Raw genomic sequence first — 13,320 nt, 5'->3', positions numbered from 1 at the left:
GTTGTGGGGCGTTAAACAACAACAATATAAAATAAGTGAATGAGTTACGCTGAGGTGTATATATTTGCACGCAATGATAAATGCGGGGATTGCCAAGACCACGGCCCGAGCCCTCCCCCTCTGTGTATAGCCATGCAGGTTACACATTGTCTGCATCGGCTTTCTTCTTTTGTTCGCTTATAAAGCAACTAAAGTTACGCAGCAAGTGGATAAAATGAAAACTACAGCTGCATGAATTGTGACAATTTAATGGACGGACACTAGCCAAACAGTGCAGTCGGCCGTCCGTCTCGTTTGGCCACGTCGGCGGGTGGGCTCAGCCGACGCACTGGCAGGCGCCGTTCTTGCCGCAGAAGCCGTGGTGTTTGCCAGCGTCGACACACTGCCGGGAACACGCAAGCTCGTTGTACGGGCAACCGAACCCACGACCTGCAGGTAACAAAGAGGTGGGGCATATACATGTAGCAGCGGCCGCGTCTATACGAAGTTGCTCGGGAATAATTATACGCACGGCTATACTATAAATCACAAAGATGAAGGCGTGAAAACATGTTATTTCAGCTCTTCATCAGCTCTTGTATACGTGTGCGCTCAATATATATAAATGACTGAAGCTTGAAAGTTAACGCTCGTAGCGTGCTACGTTAAAGGACAGAAATTCGATGCAGCTGCTTTGTAATAAAGGCGTCAAAGTGCTAATGTGTAGCAACAGCTTTGAGAATCCTGTTCCTTAAGGAGCCTCTCTAATGTGTTTGTTCTTCCAACAGGTTCGCCTCACACGTGATGTGACGCTGATCACAGAGCTCTCTTCTTACGCGTTGTGCCCAGCCTCACTCTACACCTAACTCCATATATCGAGAATGTGATCCAGCGAAGATGAAGGACGCAAATTTTTACATAATCATTTAGGCGTGACGTCAAAGCTTGTGTGCCTTTGACGACGCCGCTCATATATAATTTTCTCCTGATTTATTGCGCGTACGTGAGAAATCGAGCGAACTAGAATTTTACCTTCTGAATTTACGAAATGTATGCTGTGAGGAATGAACTTCTGTTTCTTTTGCGCTCACCCAAGAAAACCGCAATTTCCAATTGTTCTTTCACTCTATACTGCTTAAATCTATAGGCGGCAGCCACTGCGGCGCTACTTCTCGCAGACAAGCGAACGAGTTCTTTGTACTGCTTTCGAGTTCAAAGAAACGGATGAGCAGTATACACACCAAACGCAAAAAATAAGCGGTCCACTTGGGTATTCGAGATGGCTTGCCGTTTTTCCTGACCATATTCTGCTGCGACGCGGCTTTTTTCAAAAATTGTCGCGTAAGCTTCTGGTCTGACGTACCAGGGATGACTGAATTCCTGCACTGCCGGTGCGCTCGATTTCGGTTTCGCCTAGATCGGGGCCTTGAATTTCGGTGATTATTATCTCAGGTTAGTGCGTTTCAAAATTCGGCATGTCAAGTTGTCACACCCTACAACTCCTCCATATAAACAACGGCCCTAAAGTTAATTATTTAAAAAATAATTAACGAGTTTCTGTTAATTACTGATTTGAATGCAACTTTAGGTGTGGCAAAGTTTTTCCGCCTCGGCGTAGAGTTCATTTGCGAAGACGACAGGGGCCCGACTGTCATAGCATTTTTATAAAAAAAATCTGTATTGTCTAAACGCGCGCACGCGCGCGCACACACACACACACACACACACACACACACACACACACACACACACACACACACACACACACACACACACACGCACACACACACGCGCGCACGCACACACACCACACCACACACACCACACACACACACACTACACGCGCGCACACACACCACACACACACACACACACACACACACACACCACACACACACCACACACACACACACCACACACACACACACACACACACACATTGTATACGTGTTTTCTGCACAACCGACGCTTATTCATGACGGTTCGATAAATCCACGCATCTAATGGTTAGCAGCGAGCTATAAGTGCTTGTTCTAGAGAAAGCCCATAAAACGGTATAGACATGTTTATAACGACAAATTTTAATCGGCCATGAAGCTAGTTAACGGACTCACTTCGATAACCTTTTGAATTATTCTTCAAGCTGCAAGGAATAATCATAAATCCACTGAAGTTATGTGTGATTATAAATCCTTAGGCTCTCATTTGCTCGGCACATCTGATGAGACATTATTTTACCGATATCCCTCAAAATGTGCTGATTTGTGAATCGGCGTGACGGCATCATTTCGAGACATCGGGTCTTTTCAAGAGACTATTAAGAAGAACACTAATTATTTGAACAGTAATATATTTTGCGCCAGGTTTTGGAGAAGACACGACTTTACTGTTGCTGACTCTCGCGATTTAAAAACGTTACAATAAGACAAGTGACTGAAAAGGTTGATCAGTTAACTATCATTCAAATTAGTTACAATAGAGATTGCGATTTGTCGTGCAATAAGCAATTAGGCCGCATGTTGTTTATCTGAACAAGTTAAACTGCCCTTGCACGGGCGTTGATGTAAATGTTCCTTTCTGGAAATACTTAAAACATAAACATAGTATATATGCCGCAAAACCATACAAATAATTTGCGTCATTCGCATAGGCTTGATGCGGTAAAAACAGCGACAAAAGCAATAACGTAAGAAACTGGCACGAAAAAAAAAAAAAAAAGCTGTCTTACAGCGATGAACGCGTTCGGGATTATTTTGAGCGGAGACGTGAATCCCCACTGCTCTTCGCAACGTGTACCAATATTTCTATAAATCTTCCCGGCGTGGCTCATAGGCCAGGCGGCGTTGTTTAAAGAACAAAAATATACCGCCCAAGCACTCCGTACACATGTTAAAGAGTCAGGGCGTACAAACACGCGTGGACACAAGAGGGAAGTCAAGACACCACGCACAAACGCCGGCGTTTGTGGTGTCTTGACTTCTCTCTTCTGTCCACACGTGTTTGCACGCCCTGCCTATTTAACATGAATACTTACCAACTAGCTCAGCTCGCTGTTATTTTACACTCCGTACATATGGTTAACCAGCGAAGCTGAAGCGTGCGGCCCCGGTGTTAAGCAGTGGTTTAATCCCGACGTTGTGTTGAAGCCTTTCTCAGTTATTGGTATGGTTTGAACGGTGAAATCCGCTGGTCTTTGAGGATGCTGAGCATGACGTCGAAGAGTTTGTTGACGTATATTACACACGCCTCGGGATCATTGTTTCAAAGTTCGCCGCGTTCGAGGAACGCCATTTCCTGCACGAACCAGCGTTGCGTGTCGTCGCCGTGTATCCTGATCGAGCAGCTCAATTAAGCGGTCCCAATGAACTTGGGGGCAGACAAACTTGGAAATGCCGTTGGCTTGCCAAGTTGCGTTGTCCAGGGCTTAAAGTCAGGGGGGGGGGGGAGGAGGGCGGCCCCTCTTCCATTTCTTAAGGAGGGGCTGTATGTAGTATGTGTGTATGTATGTATATAGGTCGCCGCCCTCTGAGGGCCCCCCTCCAATGAAAGGAGACTTTAAGCCCTGGCGTTGTCATTGCGAACACCTCCTTCTTGCGTTCCTGCCCGCAATGGACCGTGTTTGGGCAGACGCCGGAGCACTAGTCGTTCCTCGACGACGTTGAGCCTGGACAAATGTGAAGGTATCGGTGGCTAAACGAAGCCGTTAACGCGGCTTAAATTTGGCATGCTGCCTTTGATTAGCGATTCCTTGAATGTCCCACAACCCGCAACTGACCGACGTCGGGAGCAGCTGGGGAACCACCGCGTCAGTACCTCCATGGCATTGTTCCGTTGTTGTCGAGACCGGACCCCGTCGATCGTAGCCAGGTTATTGTCGAACCACATGATGTTTATCTGAACGAGGCATGGGTCCGACAGAGAGACGGCGCCACTGACGGCGCAGCCAACGGCGCGCGCGCTTGGGTGCGACTTAGAGAACGACGTAACTAACGGCGCCGCCAATGGAGACCATTATCGAAACATGCGGCGAAAGGTATTTCGTTTCGCCTAGCCATATACAGCTTTCGCTGTAAAAATACAGTCAGATTTTCAGTGTCCGATATCCGTAATTGCGTCAGCGTAATGCTGGATTAACAGACACCTGATCGCCAATAAAGAGAAGACAACATAAATAAGTACTGTATCTGGAAACACTTACGGAGCCTAAGGTGCGCACTCCGTGAGGCATCCTGCATGGACCCTATAAAATTCGGGAACAAAAAGTACACGTGGCAAATAAGTTCTGCGGAAGCATGCATGCGAGGTAGAGCAATGTTCGTGAAAGGGAAATATCGTCATCCACCCGTTTGCTGCACGAAACTACAAAAAAATTGGGGGACGCTTAAGCTTCGCCTTTAAGAGTTGAACGCGATAGCGATATCCGGCCCCATCCTCATCGCGCTCTGTTTCGCTTGTCATTATGTTCAGTCACCCAGTCACACAACCTCTTCAACAGCACTTTTATAACAGTGAACCCACTACGTGTGTGTAAGAGAATGCGCGCACTAATGATTTGGGGACATATGCACGTAGCGCCATCTGTCGTCGGGGACTGCGGTGGCCTGCCGTAACTGAATGGGAAATAGGCGAAAAAAATCGTATCTGACGAGAAAATACAGATATCAAAAACGACTCCCGGTTCTATACAGCAGACACTTACTTGAACATTCTGTTAAAATTACAGTGTGGCGCTACTAACCGCGTGGCTTCCCAAAGTGTTTAAAATTTTACAATGGGGCCCCATGTATTTCTAATGGGCGGTGTTCAATTGCCCTGGGAAGCCACAGGCTTTGTAGTGCGATACTGCAATTTTACCAAAATGTTCCAGTAGGTCTCTACTGTATAGAACCCCGAGTCGTTTTTGATAGCTTGCTTTTTTCAAGAGATATGATTTTTTTTTCGCATATCTCCCATTCAGTTAAGGCAGGAGGCCGTCGTCACCGCCGAGAGATGGCGCCACACACAGATGTCCCCAAATCCTGGGAATGTGTATGCCCTTTGTAATGGGTGGCATGCTTTAAACCAGCAGCCATTACGCGTGATATTTTTTCGAAGTTGCGATGCACCCACTACGTGTTCGTAAGGGAATACGCGCAGTAATGTGGGTGCCTTTTGTAATGGGTGGCCGGCTTTAAACCACTAACTCGTTATGCAATTCACATGGTGTGACGCCCGATAGCAATATACGCTTGTATTGGCCTCGAGGAGTTACGGAGTCGCCCTCTATCGGACGCGCCTCGATTGCGTGCTAGGCAGGATTGGCAGGATGCCGCCGGAGCGCTCCCCATAGGTTTTGCTGTCGGCGCTCTACAAAAACACCTCGCGGAAGCCCTCCGGGGGGCATTTCTGTAAGTACTTTCGAAATGAACTGTGTTCTTTACTGTCAATATAATCATTTTCGACGAACTGAAAGCACAAGATAGCCTACAGTCGCTGTCTCTTTGCAGAAAACCGAGCACCCGCTTCACGCTTTCACCGCGTTGGAGACCCCTGAACCGGCTTCTTGCGTGAAAGGTAGTCACTCGCTGAGTGCAAACTATGTGAAATATCTCGTTAGAGTAGACTGCCTGTATAACCAAACGGAGCATAACAGAAAGAAGCCTCAAGCCAGCGATCGCACGGGTTCGCGACGACTGACGGTGCCTCTACATGTATGAGCGTCTGCATGTATATTCGTACTGATGGTTTCGCTTTTGCTACGAGCGCGTTTTGGCACCGCGCTGTGAACTTTAGGCCGCAAAACATGAGAATTTGTGAGTAAACAAACAACTATACTGTTGCGCGGACGCTATCAGAGCAGTTCAAAAACAATTTCCTTACAACTGCGGCTTCGGTGCGCATGACAACTTTGTGATCTGCCGTCCCGACGATTCAGTTTTTTTTTTCTTTTTCGGTCTAAATTCGGGTACGTTTCAATGTCATTTGACAAGTTGTCTCGCACTGCGTATTGATCGGCCTTCTCAGCGGACAAATGCCGCTGCTTCTGTTTCTTTATTCAGCGCATTAGTTTCGTTTGGTGCTCACACAAAACGTGAGCAAATGCGACGCCTTTTTTTAATGCTCCTTATTATCGTTCCGTTTGCATTCCAGTGAACTTGCCGCTCTCTGTGATCAACAAATTCATAGACCAAAGCTTCACCACTTCGAGATTGCTGGTGGAAGGAGAACCAGTCTACGAGACCGAGCATGTAGTAGCATGCGACGCCTAGGAAAAGAAAGAAAATACAGTAACGCGGGAGAATCAGTGCATCGACTGACAAGAAGAAGATGGCTTTCGCCTTCTAGTCATCTTTAACGAATGCATAAGGGACCCTATGCGTTTTTTAATTCAACATATCTAAACAATGACTTGCGCATCTGCAGCCGATTTTGTGGACGCTGAGCACGAGGCCGACGATCAAGAGGTCGCATTGGAGGGTTCTGAGATGGCATCGCACGTGGTAAAAGGCAGCGCTTTTACCATCCTGTGGCAGATAAGCATCATTTGCCGGCGGGAAGCGCGCGCGAGCCATCGTCTCAGTGCGCGCTGTCTGCTACTCACCGAACATCGCGGGCCCGACGCAGTAACAAATGTCTTCGTCGCGGAAGTGCTTGTTGCACACAGGACTCGTAGCGGATGGCTACTTGCCGGTTCTTAGCTTTACAACCCATGCATCACGCTGTTTCTTGTCCCGCGGTTACCAGTGCAGGCTGACACTGGGCTCCTTTGCGTAAGCGCGGCGCTGCGGCACCGAGCGGTAGAGCCCCATGTTCGTCGCCTTCGGAGGCAGCCACTCTATTAAAATGGTTTCAATGGAGAAGAGAATGAGAAAAAACTTCCGAATTTGAACAGAGCGCAGCGCATGTGGGACTTGAAACTCGTTTTCAAAGCACGCGGCAGTGCGCCCACAAGCAGCCGACGCGGCCGCGGAGACCACGTGATCCTGCCAAGTACGTCACGCCGACGGTGGCGCCGGCGCTTCCAGTGGTGGGCCTCGAGGCCAATACAAGCGTATATTGCTATCGGGCGTCACAGTACGAGATCTAATATCGCAGTAAAACAGGGTAACCCTGTTTTACTGCGTTATTAGATCTCGTACTGTGACTCCTATACACAGGACGCGTATGTTTGTGAAGCATTAAAGTTAATTTCAGTGCAGTTCCACGCAATGGAGTGGATCTGTGGTAGAACACCTGCTTGCCACGCGGACGGCCTGGGTTCGATTCTCACTCGAACCTAAGATTTTTTATCTGTTTTATTTGCATCTTTCTCGATTTTTCGCTCACAACCAACGACGCCGACACCGACGCCGACACCGGAATTTCTGCGGAACGTGCTCTTTAACGCTATCGCGTTAATATATCCGCAAATATTTCTCAAGAGCAAGGCTTCCCTGTTGCCGAAATATGAGAAGAAAAAAGGAATTGGGATTATTTTCTCTTTCAGAAGGCCGTGCGGACTTCCTTTGTTGCTGTTTGCTATACAAGTGGGACGATGACAATGTTTCCCTTTAGATATCCAGAAGTTCGGAACTTTTGAAGTATCGGTTTCAGGCGTCGCGTATCGTACGTTATTTTTTTTTTAGCCTGCTAAGTCTACTGAGCTGTCTACAGTTTGTTGACGACCGCTTTTATTTCAAAGGAACATGACAGATTACAGCTTTAACTAGAAACCGGAAATGTTGGCGTCGCCAGACGCTCATGTGTTATACCTTATCGGAAGACGAGGTCGCCACACATACCCGCTCCAAACACTCACGCATAAACGTGGATTCGATTGCCGGCCCTATAGAGACTTATACCTGGATCTAGGGGTTTTCTATCCGTTTTAGGGATTTGGCGTCTTTTTATTGAATTTAGGGATTTTGGTAAAGCCCTGGGAATGTTACATTACGCGGCCTAATGAAAGGCGTTACTGAGTAATCACGCGTTTTCAACTATATAGAAAGGCCGTCCGTCACGCCGTTCTCATAAGAGCGAGACTAGTGACAAAAATATTTGGACAAATGAGAATCTGATCGAAGTACACAGGAATAAAGGATATTTTCGCTATTTGCTGTTTTTTTTTTAAGACGACTTTGGTGTTCTGCTGGGCCGAGTGAAGGCGATGGCAGTTTCTGTAACGCGAGATTATCATGTGCTGAATACTGGGGGGGGGGGGGGGGGAAATAAAACTTTATCGCCGTATCATAATGAGCGCCCTGAGTGATTGCTACTCTGTGAAACAATAGAAATTTTGTCTTGTAGTGCACACGAAAATGTGCCGAGTTCACGCTCGCCGCGGGCCTTCACCGTGCACTCTCTATATGTCAAATAACTTCTGGACCAGGATACGTTGATAGAATGAGAGCGAAAGTAGTACTGACAATTGGCCGAGTTGGTACGGATTCATTATTATGCTAACGGCGTTACGGAATGAGACGAAAAAACTGTTCGTGCGTTTTCACTTTCTCCGTCACGCCGTTCTCATAAGAGCGAAACTAGTGACAAAAAATATTTGGACAAACGAGAAGCTGATCGAAAGTACACAAGATGGCTATCAGACAGTAAAAAGAGGGCCCTGTATATTTACTGCAAATTATGCAACGCTGATTGCAAATGTGGAAAATTAGAAATTGACCGCCACCTCGCAAGGTGTAAGTGCAAGAAATGGACTACAGACTTTCACGTCTATGCCTTCAATGAGTGGGCAAAGTGAACTTGAATAATTAGTTTGTCTCTGTAGCACTGGCGACATCTGCAAGTCCTTTATGTGGAATTACTCCACAGAATATGCAGAAAAAATACCTTCAGTGGCTGTTAATATGCTTTTAATACTAATAAGGTTAAGATGAATTGGGCCACAGAACGAACTATCTTTATACGTTGTTAAACGTGAATTAACCTGAATGACGACATTAAAAGTCAATCTAGGGATTTTTCATGTAACCAAGGTATTTTCGGGGGTCAAGCTAGGGATAAAACGTTGACTTAGGTTGGCATCACTGCTGGTCGTACACGAAGGTTGTCATATCGCTATGTTCTAGACGACGCAGTTTGCATCTGGCGCGAATAAGAGTTCGCGGATCTTGACACGCGAGTTTAATTGTTGCGCACACTTCGTAAGAGGTACAGGCCCGTAATAAGTACCTGCAAACTAGGCGGCGTGCAAATTATAGTAGGTATATAAGGCCTCATTTTTAACTCAGCGCGAACTACACCTTCGACGTACACATGTGTACAAACCGACCCGATGAAGGTGCTATATTTATACGAAGTTTCGTTTAATACGCGAATAGTAATAAAAATAATAATGTAAAAAGCAACGAAAAAGAGTCGAAATTTGTTTGAAAAGCTCCGCGTGTTTTAATTTTACAGCCACGAATAAGCTGGCGTTATGTGATCCGCTTAGAATATCTTCTCTCAAACCATAAAGGCCCGTTTCCGATGCAAACACTGCTGTATTTCTCTTTCATTATGGGACAACCACGTTGTAGTTTCGGTTCTTGTGCCGTTTAACCGGAGTTTATAGAAAACGAAAGAAAAAAGAGAGAAGGTTTTTCGTTTCGGTGAAGCTTGTTCAAAAATATGTCGCTGGGCCATCAACCAATATCAGTAATAATAATAATTGTTGGGGTTTTACGCCCCAAAACTACCATACGACCATCTGATGTTCTTCCTTACCAAGGCCGGTATATACGCTCGATACGCTTGTATCCGGTATGTTCGTCTTATAGAGAGTTTAGTGTATTCGTAGTTCATGTATTTGCTGGGGGTCCATCGAGGCTTTTCGAGGGTGCTTATTCGACTGGGACACAGTCATTCATCTGGGCTACAACGCAGAGCCCGAAAGTTCTATGCACGACGAACGCGGGAACATGAAGGGTCATGCGAAGAAAGGTGGGGGAGCGGGCTAGTTCGTACTCCATAATGTTGAAACTTCAGCGCAAAAAGTACATAGCGGACAAGGAAACGGTTGTCCTCGTCGCTTCCTCGGCCGCTGTGTACTTTTTGCGCTGAAGTTTTAACATGATGCCAACACGCGGATATGTAAGATCGTATATGCCCGCTCTGATTCCGATCCGTTGATCGACGGTAAAACAATTCTGCTGACAAGGCGCACCGCACGGAATTCACTCATAAGGCTTAGAATTCGATGAAAGCTCTCTTTAAGTAGAAGCACTTTACCTTCTTGGAACCGTACATGCTTCTTAACCTCTCGCTCGTAAATGTTATCAGAGTCGCGACCTGCAGGCTAACATCGCTCGAGGGCAAAGGAGTTGGCTGAGAACGCGGTCCTTGTGTGTTACCTATACCAGGGAAAACGCTGCATTGTCACTCGTGTTCGCTCCGAATATCAACGCCTGCGAGTACACTATATGCACATCAATTTCGCGTTTTCTCTCTATATCGCAAGCGTAAAGACATCAATCAGTGCGATCAGCAGCGGAACGTGCTGAGCACGAAAGGATGACAAAAACACGCTTCACACCACTTCTGCAAATTTCCCGCTGCCGTTGCCTCATTTTTTTTACGTGCGGGCGGTATCCCTTCAATAATCATTCAACATTTTCTATCTCTCAAGAGCAAAAGAACGGGAACTGATTTGGGAAGAAGGACGTTATGATCGTACGCTGGCGCTGCGCACAGAAATTTTAGGAAGTTGGGGAGGGGTGGGGGTGGGGGGGTTAAGGACATTCGTACATCTACCCTGGATCCGCGCATGGCCCTCGTGGTTGTTCATCAACACGGAAACCTCATGTGAGATGCCCCGCCTTGGTGCGCTGACCGCTATCGCTTGATATATACTTCAAAAACGCATGCTCGATGGTTGTTTTCCGAACTCTCACAGTAGAGCGATGTTCCCCCGTACATTAGACCACAGACGCACGCCTGCAAATCCCGTACATAACTTTCTTCCCAGACTCAGCCGTGTACGCCAGTGGGATTTGAGACGCTTTACTAATACAAGTGAGAATCTGCACCATTTTTTTTTTTCAAAGTAATTTAGACGCCTGGGAAGAAAGCAAAGACAACATCGAGAGAAAGGAAGCCCCTGTAGTTCGTCGCCTGCTCCAGTTCTCCGACAACTGGAGCCGCCCCCCCCCCCCCAATACTTTGACTTAATAGGGAGGGGGAGGGGGGGCTGCGATGAACCTTCGACCCCCCCCCCTGAAGGGGAACCCTGCGCACGCCTGTGGTTGTTCATCAACCGAACACGGTCGCTATCGTACTTTGCTAGTGGAGCAAGTAATTCCAAAAATAAAGCGGCCACGCATGCGTATACTTCTGCACAAAACGTTTCAATAATTTTGTTACACACTTTTCCGCACTATTTGTTCGCGCTAAACGGCCACAATTTTATGCTCTACTGTGTAAAATGAACCGGCTATATATATATATATATATATATATATATATATATATATATATATATATATATATGTAGCTCAGCAACGTGTTTTTGGTTCCACACGAGTCAATTCGAAAGTGCCTGCCCATGCGGGACAGAACATTAAACAAAAATGCCGTATTTATTAGGTTGAAAATTGGTCAGGTCAGTAACGATAATACACTGTAACAGCAAACACCCTTCATTTGCTTACAACATGCGCACAGCGTGCAGTGTTCGAGGTCACCCTGGCAACAAAGCTGTGAGATTACAGCTTGACGAGTTGAAGGAGCCACTACAAGGCAACATCAGATATAGTATGCAGCATGTGTTAACGCGATAGCGTTAACGAGCTCGTTTCGCAGAAATTCCGGTGTCGGTGTCAGCGTCGGCGTCGTTGGTTATGAGCGAAAAGTCAGCGTTGCCCGCGAGCGCAAATGCGAGTTAGATCAATGTAAATAAATAGTAAAAATGTTTGGTCCGGGTGAGGAAGCAAGCCCAGGCCTTTTGCGTGCCAGTCAGGTGTTTTACCACGGAGCCCACCAGTCTTGGAACTGCTTCGTAAAAGAAACGCTATAAGAATGGTCATGCAGTGGGTGGAGTCTCTTAACGCACATAATATTGAGTGGCAGAATCGTAGAATCGCACGACTCTTACTAAAATGTATTCAGATAGTCCTATCTACTGTCCAGAAATGGTCTTATTCTATAGACTGTCTAAACCCATTTTTGTAAGGGGAGGCGTCAAAAGAAGTGAATTCCGCAACGAGTGGGTAGTTTAAAAGCTGCCCACCCTTTGCAAAGTGCGCAGTTGCCCAGGTGCGCGTGGCACTTTACGGACGAGTAGTGAGTATACTTGACAAGTTTGCTAAAGGAAGGATTATGGCGTAGTGGGCACTGGGCCACTGTATATCCAGTAGACATTCTAGGATAGTTTGAAACGGCCAATGTTTCCTTGCGGTATGATTGAAGGCGATGCGCACGGGGCCCGATTACGCTATCGCGTTCGACTCTTGAAGACGTAGCTCAAGCGTCATCCAAGTTCTGATTGCTCGCACACTGAAACACGAGAGCACGCACAGACACTTCACGTAATTGGCAAAATCGCCAGTGAGACACTGGAAATTGCGTTGATAAAATGTAAGGGTGTGCATGTCACCAGACAGGCCCTGCAGGTATACCCGCCGCACCACCGCGAGTCCGGCACAGCAAGCAATATCATCTTTGAAGAAAGCAAGGCGTTGAGATACGGGCACAATTAAGAAGGGAAACAGACGTCAATTTTCGGTCGTTCCAAGCAAACAAACGAAACGCAAACGAGTGCATAACCGTGTTGTTCTCCTACTTATCTCAGCGTTTGTATTCCATGTTTCTCTCCTCTTGTGTCTGCTCACCTTCGTCTACGATGATGAATCATCCCTGCCATTTGACTAACTTGCTGTCGTACTAAGCAATATCATCAGACACTGATTTCGGTTACAGAGAGTTCCTTGAAACAAGTGTATCTATTCGACGATCCTTTACCTGCAACCAGCATCGCCATCAGGAACAACAGTGCCAGGGCCATATGGAATACGAGCTGTAGCAGAGCAATACAACACACTTTTTCTCCTGCGCCCGAATGCCGTGCGCCTTTCGGAGGCCGCCGAGGTCCCTCGGCCCCTTATGAACGAGAGGGTTGAGCAAAAAAACAATTATAAGCGGTCGATTTGCGCATGCTCTCTGGAGCAAGCACTCGCGCGGCGCAATTTGCTTTCCAACGTGCCACGGTGTCGCGAGCGTCGTAAACTTGGCCCGCGCAGCCATTTTGTTTTCTCTCTTGCCGCTTGAGCGCCTATAGCTCTTAAACGTGTCGTGTAATAAGTTTACTTACGACCGTTTCGCGCGTGACTGGCGAAAGCGCGTGTACCTGGAGCGCAAGGCCCCGTCGCACTATTTGTGCGTGTATATATT

At 46.9% G+C, this 13,320-nt stretch overlaps 1 long non-coding RNA gene across 1 annotated transcript; it reads right to left on the bottom strand.

Moving 5' to 3' along the window:
• Positions 1 to 230: 230 nt before the first annotated feature.
• LOC119391489 (uncharacterized) lies at positions 231 to 12,985 on the bottom strand. The gene is made up of 3 exons (XR_005183623.2): positions 12,892 to 12,985; positions 4,178 to 4,219; positions 231 to 429 (listed from the first exon to the last, which is right to left on the bottom strand). It is a non-coding gene; the product is annotated as an uncharacterized LOC119391489 (long non-coding RNA).
• Positions 12,986 to 13,320: the final 335 nt, after the last annotated feature.

The sequence above is a fragment of the Rhipicephalus sanguineus genome, chromosome 1, assembly GCF_013339695.2.
Source record: "Rhipicephalus sanguineus isolate Rsan-2018 chromosome 1, BIME_Rsan_1.4, whole genome shotgun sequence".
Classification (NCBI taxonomy): Eukaryota; Metazoa; Arthropoda; class Arachnida; order Ixodida; family Ixodidae; genus Rhipicephalus; species Rhipicephalus sanguineus.
Note: the sequence above shows the minus strand (reverse complement) of the source record. Positions and strands in the feature narration are given on the sequence as shown.